Source organism: Dendropsophus ebraccatus, chromosome 11 (assembly GCF_027789765.1).
Source record: "Dendropsophus ebraccatus isolate aDenEbr1 chromosome 11, aDenEbr1.pat, whole genome shotgun sequence".
Taxonomy (NCBI): Eukaryota; Metazoa; Chordata; class Amphibia; order Anura; family Hylidae; genus Dendropsophus; species Dendropsophus ebraccatus.
Window position 1 is genome coordinate 97,966,193 of NC_091464.1, and position 19,304 is coordinate 97,985,496.

Below are 19,304 nucleotides of genomic sequence, written 5' to 3' on the forward strand. Positions count from 1 at the left end.
GTTCTAGTATGGTCTGCCGTACCCCTCTCAGGCGGGCCAAACTGGTGCTTACTGCTTAGGGTGACGCCCCAAATGTTCCTAAACCCCTCATTAGCATAGGGGCAATTAGGAGCTATCATAGGAATGTGGGGCAGAAGAGAAGATTTAGTACCAGCCCTGCGCTTACCAGGTAATGACCTACTGCGGCATATCAGCACGTTCATACGGCTGAACCTGCTGATAGTGCCGCATTAATCGCATTACTAAATACCACACTGATATCTTCCTACCCCTCTGGCTTTTGACCTTGATGTTCTATCCCATATCTTATTTTTTTATGTGTTTTTATGAATTGATTAATACTGAAATAAAGATTTTGTTATATTTCTACTTATTTATGCAATTTCTTTAGATTTTTGGGATATCGTTGCACTTTAAGACATAATTGTTTGGCATGACTTTGGTGGGGTTGCACGTCCATAACTAGCTTATCCTCTCTTCCTCCCCCCGAAGCCCTTGATCTGTTCATCCTCCCTTATTAAGCTCCCCTTTTTTTCCGTCCGCTGCCCATTCCCCAGGACTCTAGCTTCTGGTTAACTGTAGAGTAATTGTAACATATTTATATATTTCCCCTATTCCGTAGCTCCTTAGAGTCTCCCACAGAAACCCCCGCTCCACCCTGTCAAACGCCTAAGCTGTGTCTAATGGAGTGTGAGCCCGTCCTGACCCCTTTTTTGCATAAAATGAAATACTCATAATATGTTTTGCCTTATTGTACGCCCTGGTATGAACCCACATCGGTCGGAATGGATCAGCTCAGATATTACTCTCTTCAGTCTGTCGGCCAATACCCAGGCGTACAATTTCATGGCAACATTTACTAATAAATTGGGTCTATATGACAATTTTTGGGTCATTATCTGGCTTCACCTGGCCCCTGGGCAATGTAATCTCTCTCTTACATATCATTTTTTTTATAAGTCAGTAAATTCTTCTCTGGTATTCTGCTGAAAATTCACCTCTTCCTCATCCTCTTTGAGTATTACAGAAATATGGTTATGTTCTTTTTGGTTCTGAATTAGTGACATTAACTGTTTCCTATCATCTCTCTCTTTACTTCTTCTAATGCACTCTTCACCCACTCACAGCGCACCTTAGATACGCTGAGGAAGGAGTAGTTCAGTCTTAGTCAGTGTGTGTGAGTAGGAAGCAAAACAAGACACAGCTAACAGTTTCTTCTCAGCTTATTCTACACAACACTGTGCAACACTAAGAACTGATCCAGATAGAGCAAAGTTGCTAAGAGCCTAGGAACTCTTGTCAGCAGGAAATCCTCCGCATTCTGCTCATCCCAGGTAACAAGGTCTGGGGCCTTGTGTCACCCTCATAAGACGGGTTACCCGACACTGGTGGGTATTAGGTAGACCCAAAGGTCAAAACACGGGCACAAGTATCCTCTTTTTCTTCTAAGTATTCTTCTACCTCATCCTCCAACTCTCACGACATCCTCCTCTCTGCTCCTCTGATTCTTTGTATCTCTCAACACGCTACTCAGTCAGCACAACTGTACTCCTCACTTTATCTCTAATACAGATCTCACAAGTACTTTTAAAGTAAACAAATGCTTATTTATAATAAAGAGACTCTGTGATTCTTCACCCTGCACCGACACAGCGTACACTACAGCCTTGAGACACTTCCCCTTTCTGTGGGTGGCAGTTCTGATAGTCTGGGAGGGTCACTACACCACTCCGGCCCACCATGATAACAGCCCAAGGGACCCCGTAGCAGCCCGGCAGGTCACTGACCACAGGGGAGCAAGGTACAACCGGCTTTTTAAAATAAAAGCAGGTGTGCCACCATACCTGTGTGCCCAACCGGCACTGGCGTCACAACATCACTGGGCCCGGCTGTATCTCAGCCAACCACCATAGATCTGGCGTCACACCTCCCCACCTAGAACGTGACCGGCCGATCCTCTGACATAACACCCCAGGGGGTCATCACAGAACTGTTTCTTGGTTGTTTAAAAGTTTGAACCAGTATGGATTAATCCGCCATGGTGCATTACTCTTTTCTTCTCCTGTCAATAATTCTACATACAATTGGACGTGGTCAGGGACTGATCTAGCCATATACTTTACACTCTTTATGTACCTTAGTATCTGCTCACTTCCCAGCGCCAGATCTATTTGCGACATTGTGTCACTGTTATGAACATACCTGCTGATGCCTCCACTGCTCTCTCAGCACACCAGCTGGAAAGGGGGGAGGCGTCTGGACTGTCTGACAGGCATGCTGTTCAGCCTGTCAGAGTACAGAGACGCCGGTCCAATCAGAGCTGATGCTGCCTCCTTACTCCCTCCCTGCTCTGATTTAAACAGGTGGAGGCTTCCATGCCTCGCCCGTGATCAAGTCTTTTGGCTGGCTCGTGCGTTTATTGTGTGTTCCTATCTGTGTTTGACCTCTTCATCTATATTGTGGACTTTGTCTTTTGGATTCTGATTTGGATTTGACGTGACCTCCTGGTTCTGACTCGGCTTGTTTGGTTTGTTTTTTGTTTCCCTGGATTGCTTTCTCTGTTTGACTTCTGGCTTGGACTTGTGGTACTTCTGGATTGTGATTCTGTGTATGACGTGACTTCCTGGTTTGACCTGGCTTGTTGGTATTTGGTTTATCTTTCTCCTCTGTCTAGCCTTAACGGTTAGGTCTGCTGGGACTTGTAGTTCTCCTGTTTTTGTTGTTGCCCTTGCTTCCTCCAGACTTGTAACTGTTTCATCTCCCCTCCTGCACTTAGCCAGTGTAGGGAACGCCGCCCAGTTGGGGACTGCTGTTTAGGGCAGGTAGGGACAGGTGTCTGGGTTCAGAATAGGGCTCACTCTTCCCTGCCCCGGACGTGACAGTCACTTGTCCTATTGACACACGAGTAGAGAGCCTCTTCAGGGTGAAATCTCCTCCAGATATCAATAAGCCTTGTCTCCTGACATGTTCTCGCCAAAGGAGTAACAATTGGAAATTCTTCACCTCTCTATTTCTTTTCCTAACTACCTTCTCATCCATTACATTGTTTAGATCTCCCATGACAAGGACCTGGCAATTATCTGCAAACGTACTCAAACACTAAGACGGAGGATGAGTACGGGGGTGGGACATAGACAAAAGCCAATATACATCCTAATTTCCCCAATGTGACATATGTTCCTTCATTATCTATCTTACTATCTCAGGGTATGTGCACACTAAGTAATTTTGAAGGAAACTCCGTCGTGGAATTCTCAGCTCGTGCCGGAGTTTCCATTAAAATTACTGAGTGTGCACATACCCTAATAACTTCCATTGAATATTTTTGTGCACTAATACTGCAGCGCCTCTTGCAAAAGACAAAAAGACTGAGTGACATTGATCTGTCCACCACTTCCGTGTTCTGTGATAAATGTGTTTCAGTAATACAACAACTAGGTGTCAGTATAGTTCTATGGCATCTACCGTATGTGCACAGAAGCAGGCAAAGAAGCTTACGTAGTGCTGCTATTGCTAGTGTTAAAAGCTGACAGTACAAGAACAACCCATGTTCCACTGAGTGTCAGTACTAGCCTGAATGTAGTAGTAGATAGTAGGATGACCAACTAGCACATACGTGTCTCACTATTCCTGTTTAGGGCAGGCAGGACGGATCCTGATGCCCCCAGGAGTGTAATGAGCGTATCACTCGTAATAGATAGTCCCCTAAGAGACAAGGTAGGGTGAAGGATCGAGACAGGTGGCTCATCTGCAGTCTGGCGACACTGTAACACACTCCGCTAGGAAGTCTAAAAGCACAAGACAGCCCCCCCCCCCCCCAACATGTTTCGCTCTGTGCCTTTGTCAAGAGGCTAATGGGCACTGGGTCTCAGCACGCCGCATCTGGCTGATACATCAAACTGATATAAGTGTTTACTATTTAATTCATTTTGTGCCTCTAACCAACTTCAGTAGGAGCGGCTGAGTAACCATTGTCACAATCCTTGGGAGACTACTTATTCCCCTGCTTATCAGATTCAGTATATACAGACCCTGATACACTCAGATATGTGTGTTTTAATAGTTTCTTTTTTTGGTTATGTATCTAACTTTACCCAGCACTAATGAAGGTATGTTAATACACTAGTTTATCTAGACACTTGGTTAATGTTGCTATAGGATCTGCATTGGTCTTTTGGATTTCTACTCTTGAGGTTAACTTGCTAAAAAACAACTCCATTACCATTATCCATATCTCACTTCAGACCCTTGGAGTCCGCCCACTGAACAGCTTCTTCCACCGAGTAGAAGAACCACACCTGGAGTATTTAAAGGGGTAGTGCGGCGCTAAAATTTAATTCACAAAATAACACACATTACAAAGTTATACAACTTTGTAATGTGTGTTATGTATGTGAATGGCCCCCTTCCCCGTGTTCCCCCCACACACACGCTAGACCCGGAAGCACAGTTATGTTCAGCCAATCGCGGCTGAGCAGCTGATGATGCGGCAGAGGGGGGCCGGCACGAGGGACGGTCGGAGCGGTTCGGCCGGCCTCCCGAAGATGACATCATTGTCCCAAGATGGCGGACGGGGGTCGACACGAATCAGGTGAATATAGAGCACTACACTTCCGGGTCTACCGTGGGGGGGGGGGGGGGGGAATTGGGCCATTCACTAACATAACATACATTACAAAGTTGTTCTGTGTGCACGTATATATGTGTTTGTTTGTCTGCCTTGTTCTTGTTCAGCTGCTTTTGTACCTATACTTCGGGATTTGCTTGCTCCCTCGGTGGGTGAGAATTTTCTTTTCCATCTTATGTGTCCCTTTCCCTCATTTATTTGGCTTACCGATCCCTTTATCTTATGCTGCGTGTACACGGAGTGATAATTTGCCCCGATCGTACAATTAACGATTTTGAATTACCAATTTTTTTATAACGATCAGCTTAGACTGAACGATATATCATACGGAAAAATCGTTTTGCGATCGCTTAATAGCCCTATTTCACGGAAAGATTATCGTTCATAAACTCGCTCCAACGACCGCTTGTTAACGAGCACTTAACGATTTTTAAGCGAACGATAACACATAATACGTGTGGGAACGTGAACGATATCTGTAGTGTAACGATCTTTTTGCGGTCGTTACATGGTCGTTTAAAACGTTCGCCGGGCTGAGCATGTAGGTGGGAAAGATTTTTTATTCAACGAAAAGATTAGCAATTTATTGTTGAAAGACCAACGATTTTTTTTCGACATGTTGAAAAAAAATAGTGAACGACTCAACGACGATTTTGTAGTTGTCGTTCGCTCGTTTGCAGCTATTCCACAGAACGAATATCGTTAACCAGCGGTCATTTGAGCGATTTTATGAACGATAATCGTTCAAAAACGTTACGTGGAATAGGGCCTTTAGTCTATCTCACACATAAGTTAAATCGGTGAACGACTGTTTACACAGAACGATCTGAGAATTTTTTGCGAACGACAAACAACGATTTGAGAACATGTTCAAAAATGAAAATGAACGATTTCTCGCTGGTTGCTTGATTTTTCGCTGCGTTTACATGTACGATTATCGTTTGAATTCGCATGATAATCGTTCCGTGTAAACGCAGCATTACTCATTTCCATTACTGGTTGGCAACAATTAACCTAAGGTGATATCTTCTAAGAATATTACTTATCAGTCCTTCAGTACCAAGACTTCACCTAAGAAATTCTGTTATTATCACCACCAGATGTATATACCGTATCCTAAGAACACCTACTATCCAAGTGACAAAGATTGTGTGGTGTCCCACTTCTAGTGTTCTTTGCACCTGTCAGAAATCTCTCAGGTTAAGTGGTGGATGAAGTGGTGGGGTTTCCCCACTAGGTGTCAGTGTTTCTTTCAGTTATATGTTCTTTTATGCACAGGTGAAGGAGGTAATGGGTTAAAGGACAAGTGCCATGAAAAACTTTTTCCCAGTAATTGAAGCACATTACAAAGTTATATAACTGTGTAATATACTTCAATCACCTATCTGCCCCCTTCCCTATCTTTTCCCCCTCCACCCCCCACCAGGAAGCATCCTATCTCACACAGACCTGATTACTGTCGTCACCAGGCAGCTGCTCCTTCTTGTGAGGATGAGTCATCAGCAGGAGGGCTGCTCTAGCTCCTGTTACACCAGCCCCCCCTCCCCCTCCTTGTCAGGTGACTCTGCTTCCTCAGCTTATCTTCTCTAGTGACATGACTCCTTCACTGAGTCCACGGCAGCAGGAGAGAGGGTATGAGGGAAGGGGGGAGCTGCCTATGTGCCGGAGTCAGTCTGAGGGAAGATAAGCAAGTGAGATGTGACAAGTGATCGCTTGCAGTTGTTCAGCCAATGGGAGCTGAGCAAGCTGAGTCACCTGACAAGGCAGGGGAGGGGGGAGGCTAGTGTAACAGGAGAAGGAGCTGAGAGAAGAGCTTGGTGACGGTGACAACAGTAATGAGGTCTGTGTGAGTCAGGACACTTCCTGGTGGGGGGTGGAGGGGGGAAAAGACAGGGAAGGGGGCAGATAGGTGATTGATGCATATTACAGAGTTATATAACTTTGTAATGTGCTTCAATTACTGGGAAAAAGTTTTTCATGGCACTTGTCCTTTAATGTTTGTTGTACCATGTGTTACGTGCTGACCACTAGGAGGTGCTCTTTCTTTCTCCACCTATCCTCTCTGTCCTGGAAGGCACCTGACTGGATATGGAGGGTGCATACTGACTGCACATGCACTCTCCTCTATTTCCTCCTAAAACCTGATCGTCAGCAGCTGCCAGGAAAGGGTTAACAGTTCCTGTGAGGCTGTAACTCCTCCCCACACGCCGCTCAGACACAGCTCCTGTATGTTTCCTATGAGCTCTGTGGCCAATAGGCCGGATTCCCTCCTTGCTCTATGGATTACTCCACTGCTCTCTCCACTCATCCCCGAGCCTAGAATCACTACAGAGCTATTTTGTTGTATTCATATCGTATATGCCCTGTCTATAGACCAACAGATACCTCGCACTTTATTTGCTATGTACCCATGGGGTCTTTCCCCCATTCCCTGTACTATGTATATTATATATTGTGTATCATATCTTCTTGTCCAAGCAGCATATCATTATATTTATCACTAGACTCCTAGAGAAAGGTGCCTTCACCGAAACGTCGGATTATGTCTGTGTTTACCAATGTTACAAAATAAATGATGCCCAAAAAGCACTTGCAATTGAATACTCGAGACTACTTTGTCCTTCATTTTCTATAAGGGAACCGGTGGATTACTATCTATACTAGATTTGGGGATACAGCCAGCCATATACAGAAAGCAGGTACCAACACCACACACTGGCGTCACCACACTAACATCACCGGCTGATCTCACAAACATCACTACCTAAACCCTGCCGTCACAATTGTAATCTCGGATATCTACCTGAACTTTATTGAGAACTATTCAACTAATGTCCCGAACAGCTCAGTAACACTTTCCCCGTGTGGCCTTACACAAAGTAGTATGTTATCATTACAGGCAGATATCCCTATTAGGGTGCGTTCACATGTGCAGGATCCGCAGATTTGATGGCCCAGATGAGATTCAAAGCAAATCTGCAACTTCAAATCTGCTGCGGATCCTGTACGTGTGAATGTACCCTTACACGCGGCGATTCAGAGGGGAAAAGCCAGCGCCGACCTGTCAGGTCAGCACTCGCCTTCTTCTCATTCCCCGCTCGCTGCTGGCGCTATTACATGCAACGACAGCCAGTGGGTAAGAGCCGGGGGGGGGGGGTCGGTGGGGGGCGCTGCCCAGGTGATTGCTAGAGGTCTGCAGCCTCCTATTACACGGAGCGACAGCAGCAGATCGCTGCTATCTAGATCGTTGGTCTTTCAACACGTCATTGATCACTGTCTTTTATTACACGTGACAATTATCAGCTGAATACGGCCGATAATCGCTTTGTGTAGAGGGGGCTTAACACTTCCCTAGGGACGCTTTACACAGAGTTATAATACAAGCAGATATCGCAGACAGCTGAGTAAAGCTGCGTTTACACAAAACGATAATTGGCCCGATCGTAGGATTAACAATGTCGGAGTAACGATTTTTTTTTTCATAACGATCGGGACGGTACGATATATCGTACAGAAAATCGTTTTGCGATCGCTTAAGCCTATCTCACACATTGGTTAAATCGGCGAACGACTGTTCACACGGAACAATCTGCGAATTTTTTACGAACGACGATTTGATGACATGTTGAAAGATCAAAATGAACGATTTCTCGTTCATCGTTTGCTGCGTTTACACGTACGATTATTGTTTGAATTTGCACGATAATCGTTAAGTGTAAACGCACCTTTACATTTCTCGAGTGTCACCTTACACAAAGTATTATTACAAGCAGGTACCCCGAACTGCTAAGTAAGGGTAGGTTCACACTGAGGAATCCACGCTGAGAAGTTCAGGCAGTTTCTGCAGCTCGCCCCTGCTCCCGGCCGTGCGCATTTCCGGCCGGACAAATTCCGCCGTCTGCTGAAAGAACTGACATGTCCGCCTGTGCATAGAAGGGAGTCTATGGTACAGGCGGAGATACATGCGGCCGGGGGCAGGGGCGAGCTGCAGAAACTGCCGGAACTTCTCAGCATGGATTCCTCAGTGTGAACCCAGCCTTTCACTTCCCTAGTGTTGCTTCACACAGAGTAGTATGTTATTAACCCCTTAATGTTTTTATCAGCTGCTCTCCAGACAGAATTTATATGTAAAGCTGTGTTCCTTTAAGGCCCTATTCCATGGGCTGACAGTGAGGAGCAAACGAGCGCTGTGAGCGCTTGTTTGCTCCTGGTTCCCCGCTCGCTGCTGACGCTACTCCACGCGGCACCGCGCGGAGTCCGGGGAGGGCCGGGGGGCCATAGGATATAACGGTGGTCTGCTGCAGCAGATTGTTGCTATATAAGTCGTTTGTCTTTCAACATGTTGAAAGACAAACGACTTCAACGATCAGCCGACATGAACGATGTTGGCTGATCGTTGCCTCCTATTCCAAGGGACGATTATCGGCCGTAATGGCCGATATCGTCTGAATGCGGCCGATAATCGTTCCGTGGAATAGGGCCTTTACAACTAATGATATCCCACTTAGTTCTGAAGTGCCCTAGTAGCCTTACTGTCCCAGATATGTCCTCTATAACTGTACAATATCTCTGAAGGCCTGGTATAGCCTTCTGGACAGATACCACCAGTCACCAGAGTCACCAGAGTCTACATTATATCACCTGTCCTTGCTGGCTGGTTACCATGTCTGACCAACGATACCCCCGCTTTCCATCCTGACCCCCATAGTGGCGCTGTCACAGCCACTTGCTTCCTGTCTGCTCACAGGTCCAAGCATCTCCACACTGCCACAGAGTCGTCCATACGTTTGACCTATGCCTCTTCCTCCACCTTAGCCTCTCAGGATGGCCCTCCCATCGATCCCTACCGTCCCTCTCACTGCCGGGTGGGACTCCCCTGCTTCAGCTCACCCGGTACCCCCTGCACGGACACACAATCTCCGTCCGACACCAACCTCCTCTCACATAAAAGCAGCGTCCTGGCTCCCTTCACGTGGTCTCCCTACTCCATCTCCGCATACTTGGGCCGAGACGTTGGAGCGGCGTTTCCCTGGGTTCTCATTCTCTAGTGCAGCCAGCGAGCAGAGGAGTGTGCGTTATCTCCTCCTCTTCCTCATCCCGTCCGCCTAGGCCCCTGCCCCTGTATGTTGTGGTACAATATTTGAGCACTTGGGCCCCACTTAGTCTAAAACCGTCGCAGCTTAGGAATCCCGGCTGGTGCGCTGGCAGATAAGGGAAGAGACAATATGGAATCCAGGACAAGATGGTGGTTGATGCCTGATATGTCAGACACTTACAACCTATAAATTGTGGCCACATATGATCACACAGGTTACCCAGCACCCCTATGGCTTCCCTGCGGACCCCCACAGACTCAGTGTATGAGGAGCTCTGCCATATTCTGTGCCTGTGCAACCTCCACATAAAACTATGGCCTCCCCCCTGTGGACCCCATTTGTATGATACTGTATAGGTGTAATCAATGGCGGATTATAATGTGGGCGGTTTGGGCGGCCGCCCGAGGCTCCGGGGGGGGCCCATGCCACGCAGCCCACATTATAATGCCGCTGCGGCCCAGCCCCCCCCCCTCGCCACTGCAGGCTCTTGTGACCGCAAGCATTGTTTTGCTTGCGGTCACAAGAGTCCTGCTCTTACTGTCCCCCGGCAGCGCGCGCATCAGACAGCTCCCCGTGCACCTGTGGCTGTGACTTCCGGCGCACGGGGAGCTCTGTGATGCGCGCCCTGCCAGGGGATAGGACGGGACACTTCCGGGGGACACACGGAGCCTGCAGGACAGGAGAGGATCGACGGGGGAACAGGTTGTAATGTGAGTTTTCTTTGGTTTTTTTTTTTTTTTTTAAATCTGCCTGCACGGGGGAAAGAGGGGGAGGGGAGAGGGGAGAGGGGGACCATCTATAAGGGGGGGGGGGGGGGGGAGAGGGGGACCATCTATAAGGGGGGGGGGAGAGGGGGATCATCTATAAGGGGGGGGAAGAGGGGGACCATCTATAAGGGGGGGGGGGAGAGGGGGACCATCTATAAGGGGGGGGGGGGAGAGGGGGACCCAGCTATAAGGGAGGGGGAGAGGGGGACCATCTAAGGGGAGAGGGGGACCATCTATAAGGGGGGGAGCAGAGGGGGACCATCTATAAGGGGGGGAGCAGAGGGGGACCATCTATAAGGGGGGGGGGAGAGGGGGACCATCTATAAGGGGGGGGGGAGAGGGGGACCATCTATAAGGGGGGGGGGAGAGGGGGACCATCTATAAGGGGGGGGGGAGAGGGGGACCATCTATAAGGGGGGGGGGAGAGGGGGACCATCTATAAGGGGGGGGGGAGAGGGGGACCATCTATAAGGGGGGGGGGAGAGGGGGACCATCTATAAGGGGGGGGGGAGAGGGGGACCATCTATAATGAGGGGGACCATCTATAAGGGGGGAAAAGGGGGACCATCTCCTATAGGATTAGCACCCTCCTCTCCTGACATCCTCTGTGCTGCTGGGACGCTGCGACCTCCCCTATAAGATCAGCCCCCTCCTCTCCTGACATCCTCTGTGCTGCTGTGACCTCACGTATTAGATCAGCACCCTCCTCTCCTGACATCCTCTGTGCTGCTCGGACCTCTCCTATAGATCAGCACCCTCCTCTCCTGACATCCTCTGTGCTGCTGGGACCTCTCCTATAGGATTAGCACCCTCCTCTCCTGACATCCTCTGTGCTGCTCGGACCTCTCCTATAGATCAGCACCCTCCTCTCCTGACATCCTCTGTGCTGCTGGTACCTCTCCTATAGGATTAGCCCCCTCCTCTCCTGACATCCTCTGTGCTGCTGTGACCTCCCCTATAAGATCAGCCCCCTCCTCTCCTGACATCCTCTGTGCTGCTGTGACCTCTCCTATAAGATCAGCGCCCTCCTCTCCTGATATCCTCTGTGCTGCTGTGACCTCCCCTATAAGATCAGCACCCTCCACTCCTGACATCCTCTGTGCTGCTGTGACCTCCCCTATAAGATCAGCACCCTCCACTCCTGACATCCTCTGTGCTGCTGTGACCCTGCGACCTCCCCTATAAGATCAGCTCCCTCCTCTCCTGAAACCAGGTGGCAGTATGTTTATTGGGGGCAGTGGAGGTGGGGTGGGCAATGCTTACTGGGAGCAGCCAGGGACCAAACATTATGTTTATTGGGGCCAGCAGGGAGGGGAGGCAGGCAGTGTTTATTGGGGACAGCGGGGGGGGGGGGGGGGGGGGGGGGGGGGGCAGTAGCGGAGTATAATGTGGGCGGATTGACGGGGGGGGGGGGGGGGGGGTTGGGTGGACAGCCCGGGGCCCAGGGTACATTTAATCCGCCACTGGGTGTAATATTTACTCACCAGGTCTTGGTGTCTCCTTGTAGTTCAGCAGTCACTGAGAGAGGGAGAGAAGAGATCTCTACTTTTACTTTCATTTTGGTTTACATACGTTTCTGGGAAATCTCTGATGGTTTCTGAGAAGAGTGGAGGCCTACAGAATGGGGGAGGGGGAGGGTGTGCTGCTGGAAATCCCCGCACCAGCCAGCCTGATCCTTAAAGGGGTATTCCCCCCAAAAGCAAAAAAAATGTAATGCCCCCAAACCTAGCTGATCTTACTCACCAAGTCCCCCCGAGTATTTTGAGCCGTCTCCCATCTTTTAGCTGCTGCCGTTCCTGAGTTACAAGTTTTTCTAAAACATGGTCTATAATCAAGATAGGAAACTACATTTCCCATCATGCAATGCTTATGTCTGATGATAAAGTAGCAGAGCTGAGATGGTGATGGCATAGCAGAGCTGAGATGGTGAGACGGTGCAGCCGCAGTGACCCCATGTGATGGGGGCCAGTGAGCCGCGGGCGACCGGAGGGGGGGGGGGAGCCGCAGGTAAGCGCCGCGGGCGAGCGCCCAGCAGCCGCAAGTGACGGGTTACAGTGAGCTGCGGGGCGCGGTGCTTACCGGCGGGCCCGCGCTGCAAGCAATTGATGGACTTGGGGGGGGGGGGGGGTTTGACAGTGAGTGACGGGGGACAGTAAGCCGCGAGGCCGCTGATAAGCGCCGCGGGCGAGCGGCTCGGAGCAATTGACGGAGGGGGAGAGGGAGGGGTGACGGGTCACAGTCAGGGGGTGAGTTCTGGGGGGGGGGGGGGGGCAGACGGTACCGGTGACTGCTGTTAGAGAAGGAGTCAGTGACAGCTGCACTGATTGATCCCTCTAACAGCAGCCACCGCCGTCCTCCATCACTTCAGATTGGCTGGGATAGAAGCGCTAACCCGCCCATTGAAGAGAAGGAGAACATGTGATACCGTCTCGGAGGGTGGGGGCCAGGAGCAGGGAGCGTGTCGGAGTGGACTGAGAGCTGATGATTCTATGCAATCCGTGGGGGTGGGGGCACCTAGATAACAGCAAAACTGTGCAGAATCCGTAAAAACTTTATATTGGAAAGATGGAAAGCTACGGATGGGCAACGTATTAATGCAAAAATAATTTTGGGGGGAATACCCCTTTAAACCCTTCAGGCTCACAGACGTAACTGTACGTCCATTCAGTGCCCCCAGCTCAGCGATCAGTGTGACCAGTGCTGTGCTCCATTCTCCTCCTGTGCTTCCAGCTCTCCCTTCCTCCAGTGCCCCCAGCTCAGCGATCAGTGTGACCAGTGCTGTGCTCCATTCTCCTCCTGTGCTTCCAGCTCTCCCTTCCTCCAGTGCCCCCAGCTCAGCGATCGGTGTGACCAGTGCTGTGCTCCATTCTCCTCCTGTGCTTCCAGCTCTCCCTTCCTCCAGTGCCCCCAGCTGTGCTCCATTCTCCTCCTGTGCTTCCAGCTCTCCCTTCCTCCAGTGCCCCCAGCTGTGCTCCATTCTCCTCCTGTGCTTCCAGCTCTCCCTTCCTCCAGTGCCCCCAGCTGTGCTCCATTCTCCTCCTGTGCTTCCAGCTCTCCCTTCCTCCAGTGCCCCCAGCTGTGCTCCATTCTCCTCCTGTGCTTCCAGCTCTCCCTTCCTCCAGTGCCCCCAGCTGTGCTCCATTCTCCTCCTGTGCTTCCAGCTCTCCCTTCCTCCAGTGCCCCCAGCTGTGCTCCATTCTCCTCCTGTGCTTCCAGCTCTCCCTTCCTCCAGTGCCCCCAGCTGTGCTCCATTCTCCTCCTGTGTTTCCAGCTCTCCCTTCCTCCAGTGCCCCCAGCTGTGCTCCATTCTCCTCCTGTGCTTCCAGCCTGTTGCTCCCCATTCCTCCAGTGTCTCCCTGTGTTCTGTTCTGCAGCCATCCTGCAGTTTTAGTGATCTGCAGCCATTTTTTTTATTTGATTTATCATAAAAATAAGTTTCTAGCTCCATGCACTGAGTATCCTGAGGTATACTGTGGGTGCCGTCCAGCAGAAGGGACCCCAAATTTGTTCCTGTTACACACTGCCTCTACCCCGCTTCTCTAGAGGTGTCCACAATTAATATAACATTTGTATTTCTATTTCTATTCAAAAAAATTTAAAATAAAATAAAAAATTGTTAGTTCCATGAAGTGATTGTCACTATGTCCTGCCCGCCTGCTGTCTGAGTGAAGGTGCTATATACTGTAGTGCTGCTCCTAGGGCTGCTATAATCTTGTGCAGTGCAAGTCTTCTCATCCTACCTCTCCTGCCTCTGCCCCCACCATTTCTCCAGTGGTGTTCCCAAAGTACTGTCACCTCCTGTGAGGTATGTGTAGTGTCACCTCCTGTGAGGTATGTGTACTGTCACCTCCTGTGAGGTATGTGTAGTGTCACCTCCTGTGAGGTATGTGTAGTGTCACCTCCTGTGAGGTATGTGTAGTGTCACCTCCTGTGAGGTATGTGCAGTGTCACCTCCTGTGAGGTATGTGTAGTGTCACCTCCTGTGAGGTATGTGTAGTGTCACCTCCTGTGAGGTATGTGTAGTGTCACCTCCTGTGAGGTATGTGTAGTGTCACCTCCTGTGAGGTATGTGCAGTGTCACCTGTGAGGTATGTGTAGTGTCACCTCCTGTGAGGTATGTGTAGTGTCACCTCCTGTGAGGTATGTGCAGTGTCACCTGTGAGGTATGTGTAGTGTCACCTCCTGTGAGGTATGTGTAGTGTCACCTCCTCCTGTGAGGTATGTGTAGTGTCACCTCCTGTGAGGTATGTGTAGTGTCACCTCCCGTGAGGTATGTGTAGTGTCACCTCCTGTGAGGTATGTGTAGTGTCACCTCCTGTGAGGTATGTGCAGTGTCACCTCCTGTGAGGTATGTGTAGTGTCACCTCCTGTGAGGTATGTGTAGTGTCACCTCCTGTGAGGTATGTGTAGTGTCACCTCCTGTGAGGTATGTGCAGTGTCACCTCCTGTGAGGTATGTGTAGTGTCACCTCCTGTGAGGTATGTGTAGTGTCACCTGTGAGGTATGTGTAGTGTCACCTCCTGTGAGGTATGTGTACTGTCACCTCCTGTGAGGTATGTGTAGTGTCACCTCCCGTGAGGTATGTGTAGTGTCACCTCCTGTGAGGTATGTGTAGTGTCACCTCCTGTGAGGTATGTGCAGTGTCACCTCCTGTGAGGTATGTGTAGTGTCACCTCCTGTGAGGTATGTGCAGTGTCACCTCCTGTGAGGTATGTGTAGTGTCACCTCCTGTGAGGTATGTGTAGTGTCACCTCCTGTGAGGTATGTGTAGTGTCACCTCCTGTGAGGTATGTGTAGTGTCACCTCCTGTGAGGTATGTGTAGTGTCACCTCCTGTGAGGTATGTGTAGTGTCACCTCCTGTGAGGTATGTGTAGTGACACCTCCTGTGAGGTATGTGTACTGTCACCTCCTGTGAGGTATGTGTAGTGTCACCTCCTGTGAGGTATGTGTAGTGTCACCTCCTGTGAGGTATGTGCAGTGTCACCTCCTGTGAGGTATGTGTAGTGTCACCTCCTGTGAGGTATGTGTAGTGTCACCTGTGAGGTATGTGTAGTGTCACCTCCTGTGAGGTATGTGTACTGTCACCTCCTGTGAGGTATGTGTAGTGTCACCTCCCGTGAGGTATGTGTAGTGTCACCTCCTGTGAGGTATGTGTAGTGTCACCTCCTGTGAGGTATGTGCAGTGTCACCTCCTGTGAGGTATGTGTAGTGTCACCTCCTGTGAGGTATGTGCAGTGTCACCTCCTGTGAGGTATGTGTAGTGTCACCTCCTGTGAGGTATGTGTAGTGTCACCTCCTGTGAGGTATGTGTAGTGTCACCTCCTGTGAGGTATGTGTAGTGTCACCTCCTGTGAGGTATGTGCAGTGTCACCTCCTGTGAGGTATGTGTAGTGTCACCTCCTGTGAGGTATGTGTAGTGTCACCTCCTGTGAGGTATGTGCAGTGTCACCTCCTGTGAGGTATGTGTAGTGTCACCTCCTGTGAGGTATGTGTAGTGTCACCTCCTGTGAGGTATGTGTAGTGTCACCTCCTGTGAGGTATGTGTACTGTCACCTGTGAGGTATGTGTAGTGTCACCTCCTGTGAGGTATGTGCAGTGTCACCTCCTGTGAGGTATGTGTAGTGTCACCTCCTGTGAGGTATGTGTAGTGTCACCTCCTGTGAGGTATGTGTAGTGTCACCTGTGAGGTATGTGCAGTGTCACCTCCTGTGAGGTATGTGTAGTGTCACCTCCTGTGAGGTATGTGTAGTGTCACCTGTGAGGTATGTGCAGTGTCACCTCCTGTGAGGTATGTGTAGTGTCACCTGTGAGGTATGTGCAGTGTCACCTCCTGTGAGGTATGTGTAGTGTCACCTCCTGTGAGGTATGTGTAGTGTCACCTCCTGTGAGGTATGTGTAGTGTCACCTCCTGTGAGGTATGTGTAGTGTCACCTCCTGTGAGGTATGTGTAGTGTCACCTCCTGTGAGGTATGTGTAGTGTCACCTCCTGTGAGGTATGTGTAGTGTCACCTCCTGTGAGGTATGTGTAGTGTCACCTCCTCCTGTGAGGTATGTGTAATATATATATATATACTAAACAGGTATATACTGTACGGTAAAATGTCCCAGAGACATTACAGTGGCGAGGAGGCATATGCCGTACTGTATTCTGACACTGGCGCAGCTGGTGAGGGTGAGGAGGCTTTTTACATTTCATCCACATCTAGTGAGTGAGGTCAGAAGACAGACTGCTGGGCCTTGTCCTGCAGAGCCTGACGCCATTGAGCTTGCTTGGGCACCTCCAGAAAGCTTTGACCCCAGGTTCCCAGTTTCATTGCTTCTGCTCATTTTCTGCCAGTAATGCGAAAGCAGCTGTGGGTACACGCATAAATTTAGAGTGTATGAAGGGAAGGACACCAAAACTGCCCCCCCCCAGAGTGCCCCCCATCCCTCAGGACAGGTGGTATACCCTCGACTTGACAAGGAATATCATGTCGCGGATATTTAGCGTCGCTCTGGGAGGTGTCTTCCCCCCTCGCTACCCAGCCTCACCGCCTTAACAGTAGGCGCAGCCGCGTTATCTTCCTTATCCTCCACATCGTATGTTGCTGCGACCACATACTATTCAGATGGTGTAGAGTACCCCCCCCCCCCTCCCTCCTTTGTCTCTTTGTCCTTGTCTTTGTCTTCTTCTGTTACTAGGCTCCATGTATGTCTAGCTGCTCATGACAGGCCTTGCTTTAAAGAAAACCAATCACCTAAATATAACTGTCCCTATTATGACAGTACATCTCTCCCTAAGTCTATTCATGAAGATCTTTATACTTTACCTGATCCTCTGTTCCCTGGCTGTTCCGGTAAACGCCGCCATCTTGATGACGTCACTTGCGTTCCAGCTGTGCGTTCCAGCGTGACGTCATCAAGATGGCGGCGCCGCCGGAACAGCCAGGGAACAGAGGATCTGGTAAAGTATAAAGATACAGACTGCAAAGGCAGTCTGTATCTTCATAGATAGACTTCATGAGGATACAGACTGTATTTGCAGTCTGTATCTTTATACTTTACCTATCCTCTGCTTCAGTGCCGCACGGCCGGGCGCCGCCATCTTGATTACGGGCCTTGCGTTCCAGCGGTGGAACGCAAGGCCCGTAATCAAGATGGCGGCGCCGGCCTTGCTGCACCGAAGAAGAGGATAGGTAAAGTATAAAGATACAGACTGCAGAGGCAGTCTGTATCTTCATAAATAGATTAGAGAAGAGGGACTTTAGATAATACACAGCGATCTTGCGCTGTATAGCGCGAGATCACTGTGTGTTAACAGAGCGGCAGGCAAAGGATCATGGGAACCTTTCCTGCCACTCTGCATGACGGGAGTTTCCTGTCTCGCGCCGGCTCTTTTGAAAAGAGCCGGCTCGAGACAGGAAAATAAAAAGGGAATAATTCAAAAACGTGACAATAAAAATAATTAATTATATTTGCAAATGTCAATTAAATGATGATTTACATCTAATTAGGGAAAAAAAAATTTTTAACTTTCGTCCATGATTGGTTCTCTTTAAGCCATTTTTTGTAAGTACATGTAATCTACGAGTTGCTGCTGTCATGGGATTCTACTGCACACTTAGGGCGTCCATCATTTCTACTACTATTGCTTAGGACAGGTCAGAGCCAATGTACGTGGCCATAGCGCTGGATATATCCTGCAGGAGTAGATATATTTGACGAGCAGTTTTATTACCAAGCAGCTGGATCCCTTGACCGTGTTGACTGTCAACTGTACATGTTTGGCTATTTACCCTTGTTTTGTGCTGTATGGATAATGCCTTGTCATTATTATAATTTATATTTTAATTTTTTTTTTCTTTCTATGTTGTTTTATGTTCTGATGAGGACTCAACGTCCTTTGTTTGTTATTCTCATATAAAAATAAATAAAACTTTAAATTTAAAGGAATATCATGTCTACGTTGACAACTTTTATAATGGCATCCCCCTATTACGATCCCTTGCTTCCAGGTCCACAGTTGCCTGTGGTACTATACGAAAGCAGCAGAGGGGTCTCCCCAAAATGCTGATCAGCCAATTGTTGCAGAGAGACCAAAGTAGGGCAGTGTGCAATGGTGAGCTGCTGGTTTTAACCCTTTAAGGATCGGGCCAATTTCAATTTTTGCGTTTTCGTTTTTTCTCCTTGTGCTTAAAAGGCCATAACCTTTTCCACCTAGAGACCCACATGACCCCTTATTGTTTGCGTCACTAATTGTACTTTGCAATGACAGGCTGAATTTTTGCATAAAGTACACTGCGAAACCAGAAAAAAATAAAAGTCTGGTGAAATAAAAAATAAAAAAAACGCATTTCTTTTATTTGGGGGGTATTTGTTTTTACGCCATTCGCCCTGGGGTAAAACTGACTTGTTATTTATGTTCCTCAAGTCGTTACGATTACACTGATATATAACATGTATAACTTATATTGTATCTGATGGACGGTAAAAAATTCAAACCGTTGTTAACAAATATACATCACTTAACCCCTTCATGCTGCAGCTACTTTGGGCCTTATTGACCAGGCTAATTTTTCAAAATCTGACCTGTCTCACTTTATGCGCTTATAGCTCAGTGATGCTTTAACGTATGCTAGCGATTCTGAGAATGTTTTTTCGTGACATATGGCACTTTATGTTAGTGGCAAAATTTGGTCACTACTTTGTGTGTTTTTTGTGAAAAACATCAAAAATATCATGAAAATTTTTAAAAATTTGCATTTTATGAACTTTGAAATTCGCAGCACATAAATTAGTTACTAAGTCACATTACCAATATGTCTTCTTTATTC

The 19,304-nt window shown here is 48.7% G+C and overlaps 1 protein-coding gene across 1 annotated transcript in view; it reads right to left on the bottom strand.

The window, feature by feature from the left end:
• Window positions 1-12,064, bottom strand: part of LOC138768136 (T-lymphocyte activation antigen CD80-like) — a 34,987-nt gene extending 22,923 nt beyond the window's left edge. The window contains exon 1 of the mRNA XM_069946221.1: window positions 11,975-12,064. The gene's annotated coding sequence lies outside the window, so the exon portion shown is untranslated. The remainder of the gene's footprint in view (window positions 1-11,974) is intronic.
• Window positions 12,065-19,304: the final 7,240 nt, after the last annotated feature.